Raw genomic sequence first — 4,381 nt, 5'->3', positions numbered from 1 at the left:
ATAACACCACCTCCTTAGCAAGAGTAAGATTTTTTAATAGAATGAATATTTGAATTTTAAAATGTTCCTAACATGCTATTTTAAGGAAAAATTGTTCTTTTAGAAGAACGTTCTAGAGAAACATTGTTTTTTTTTTCTGCTGAAGTTCACCTTCAGCAATTGAATGAGAAACCATTTGTATGTACCAAGATTTATCGTTTTGCCTTGAATTTTGTGGCAGAGGAATAAGCTCCAATTCCCCATTGAATTGTGTCCTTAGCAGGCCCTGCTGCCTGCAGGTGAGCTGTAGGGTGTGGGAGTAAAAGCTCATCACAGGTAGAAAGAGGTGGCCCGGGCCTTCTCCCTCCACCTCTGGGTTTTTCCGCTGGAATGGCTAAAATGGGGCACAAACTCCAGGGAGAGACTCCAGCCTGGAAAATTCCTCCCTTTAATGAATGATTATGGCTCTATCTTAATACAATTTTTCTTTGTTTACAGCTACACTTACATTTGCATATTGATTTTTAATATTGGTGTTCTTGTGACATTGTCTTAAGATAACATTTCTACAAAGAACAGGAAATTATATTTCCTTATTTTATGTTCCAAAGGGTACATAAAAGGGTATTATATTTCCTTATTTTATGTTCAAAGGGTAACGACGATGTCCAAATGAATGGTTTCGTGTCATACAGTTTATTAAATATGGAAGTGAGAGGGCATTTAGTGGATTTTAATTCAACAAAAATGGATGGGAAATTTAATCAGATATATAACTGAAAAATATATAAGTTACTTTATATTAAAATATTAATACAAAAGGTAACTTTTATACTTTTCTGTGTAAATTGCATAGTTGGAACACTAACTTTTTTTCAGAAGGTAAATTGATATATTCTAGTCTTGTGCCATTTTTTAAAAATCAAACTTCTATGTCTAGTACTATTTTATTGAAAAATCGTTTGAGATATTCTGTGTGCCAGGAATGGTGTTATGCTCTTGGCATTCAGAGAGAATTATTATGTACCTGTTGCTCACACGTTAGCGGAGAAAACTAGAGAGTGCACTTCAATAAAAACTAAATGAAGAAAGCACAATGATCTTATAGGACACATTGCTTTCATCTATCCCTTGCACCTATGTGGAAATGATTTTTAAAAAGATGGCTCACTTACCAGCAGTTAATCAGGTCTTGTCAACTTGTATTCATTGGTGGTGCTTTGGTGTTCACCTGACATGTGTGAGTTACTGTAGATGAGAGAGCAGGACATGGAAGAGAGTGGCTCCTGAGGAGGTGAGTTCAGTGCAATCCATGCCTGACCTTCACTTCCTAACTCTGGGACCTCAGGCAAATGATGAGACCCCAGTGCTACCTAACCCCGTTGCAACCACAGGGTAGTAATCGTACCTCCCTCATGAGATTGTGAGGGTTACAGAGGTGATACACACAAACCATGGGGGATGCTGCATTATCAATGAACACGCGCTGTTGGTTCAGAACTGCAAATTCCATGTGAACATGGCAGGTAGAAAGCATTATTTTTAAAATTTCTGGAGCGTAAGGCAATAGTAGACTATTTTGATAATGACAGGTTAACACCTTTGAAATAAAACACTAGATTTTAAAAGAGAATCAAGCATTTGATAACCTTGTATTAGCCAAGAAGGGAATTAGTAGGATTTCTAAGATGAGAAAGGTAATTAAACTGTGGCAAGGATTTATATAATAAACTTTAAACTTATAAGAGCATTTTCTGCATTTAAAATTGTGGCCTTTGACTGGTTCATGGAGTAATCTCATTCAATGTACACAGGAATGTAATAAAATGTAAGTGATTACCCCCATTTTACAGATGAGTATGTTAAGTTCCATTTAGGATAAATGAATTGTTTGTAGTTATCCAGCCAGCAATATATACTTTCTGGATTTCACCCAATGGCTGTTGACTCTGGGCAATGAATCATTTCTTATCTCTTGTGGGATGTCTGGCATAGACTACGCTCACACAGTACACATTCGGATGAATCAAAAGGAAGGGGCAGCCATCTTATATTGAGAAATTACCTAGAACAAAGACACTTGGGTGAGCAGGCTGTGTTTGGGGGACCCCGAAGGATCCAGCTGTATAAACAGTTTGGTTGAGGTAACACAGAATTAGTATAGTTGGGAATGCAATAAAAGAAACGGAATCTAAAGTGATTCAAACAACTTCAAAGGACTCCAACAAATGAGCTTGTTTCCATGTAACAAGAAGTTTGGGGCTAAGAGGCTACTGGGTTTCTAGGGATAGCTTAGTAATTTTATTAGGGCTTCCGTATTTTATTTTTATTGTTTTCCATCGTCATTCATAATGGGGTGAATATTGTCCTTATGCTTGTCATTTTAAGGTAATGTCTCAGTTTAAAGTAAAACAGTAAAGCTTAAGGAAGAAGCCTTAAATGTCTGTGCAAGCCACATCTCTCTACTTCCTTTCAGAAAGCCAGATTCTCAGAATTGCTATTATCCACAACCCCAACCAAGTAGACTCTTGCCTAAGTCTCCTGGCCTGAAGTAGCTCACATAGTCACCCCGAGTTATAGAAGTGCTGATCAACTTTCAGTATGATAGTTAGCTTTGAGGCTCCATGATGTTGCAGTAACAACTCCTCCAAAAGTCTTGGTGAATTTAAGAACAAGGGAAAGCAGGGCATGGAAAAACTAGATGTTTTTAAAGCTTTGGTTTGGAAGTGATATTCCTCCTTTTTGTTGCATACACACTCTTCGAATTAAATTTATTTGGGTGACACTGGTTAATAAGATTATATAGGTTTCAAGTGTACATTTATGTCTATGACGTATGAGCTGTGTACTGCACTGTGTTCATATGCTCTTTATCCATCTCAAACATCCTTCCTCTTTCCACCCTTTTAAAAGGTCAATGTCTCTTTCCCATCCTTTATACTGGGCCCATCTTACAAACTCTTCCACTCCTTCAGAAAACATTTCCCGAATCTCCTCCATGGCATGGAGTTCTCTCTAAAAGTTCATACCTTCAGATATGACTCATCATAGTATATTGTTTTCATCTATTTACTTTTTTTATCACTCCAAGTGAACTCTGAGTTTCTTGTGGCTTAAAACTTCTTTTATTTTTTGTGTCTTTGCATCCACAAAGTCCAGGGTGGGGTCTAATGATCAGTACCACTGTTGCCTAGAGCAGCTTTCTGCTGGTATTAATCTAGATCTCCGGTCCCACTAAATTTCTTGTAGTTGTCAGGTCCTTCTTGCTTGTTGGCAGCAACATCCACAAAGATAATTTGAACAATTACTCTTTGATGCAAGGCATATCTAAATATGACCTGAGATGGCAAATGACTTCTGCTTTCCTGTCACACATTTTATGATATGTTAGTAAATATATATTAGGAGAAAATGTTATAGATTGGATCCAGTGTTACCAAGGTAATGAGGTGAGTCCAAAGGGTAAATGCACAAAATTAGTCAGTGGTACCTTCCTGAACACAGCATGACATGGTTGAAGAATACAGGATATGAAATCCAACAGGTCTCAGGTTGAATTTTTACTCTGCCCCAAATTTTTGTATTTTGAACAATAATCTTAACTGTAGAAGAAAGGGTTTCCTTCTCTGTAAAATGGGGGAGTTAGTATTGAAGTCATATTTTATGTGATGCACTTGGCACAGTATGTGTTCAGTATCAGCCCCCCTTATTTCCCCGTACCCCGGTGTGGCTTGCGGAACTTCTCCACGCCTTAGCCCTAGCCATCTCCCAGAACCTAAGTACCATTTTTGCCTTGCCTTTTCCACATACTGGCTTTCCATCTTTTAACTCCCTGTGTTTCCTACCTTTCCTCTTCTAACAACTCCTGTTGTTCCCAATCGGTAAGCTTTGTGGAGGTTGTGTAATAATAAAAAGTAAATATAATGGCCTCCATCCCAGAGTCTATGCCATTTCTCGGAAGCATTGCTAAGATTCATCTTGTTTAATTTTGAAGTAGCTTTTAAAGAAAATATTATGTAGGTAAAGAAGAAAAGATCAATAATTCTACTTATTAAATGCATGATACTAAGTTCCTAATATGTACCTAGAATGAGGAAGGAGACAGACATGGACTCCGCTTTATGCTGAAAATCGAGATTCAAATCCCAGTCTTAGGACATTCAAATCCATGGTTTAGCCACGGCCTAGGAGCTCAGGTTATTCTTCACTAAATAATCTGAATTAATTTATGATAAAGTGTGAGCAGTAAAAAATTCTTTTTTAAATGTACTTTTCAAATCAATAGCTTGTCATAAACTTCAATTTTATATGCATCCCATCTACTACATACATTTTAGAGCTAAAGAAAGGAAGGAGAATAAACAGGAAATAGCAGAGGCAGCATCAGAATCAGAATTTCTAA

This window comes from Sturnira hondurensis, unplaced genomic scaffold (genome assembly GCF_014824575.4).
Source record: "Sturnira hondurensis isolate 20B ecotype Veracruz unplaced genomic scaffold, ASM1482457v3 Scaffold0021143, whole genome shotgun sequence".
In the NCBI taxonomy this organism is placed as follows: Eukaryota; Metazoa; Chordata; class Mammalia; order Chiroptera; family Phyllostomidae; genus Sturnira; species Sturnira hondurensis.
This window is presented reverse-complemented; position numbering follows the sequence as displayed.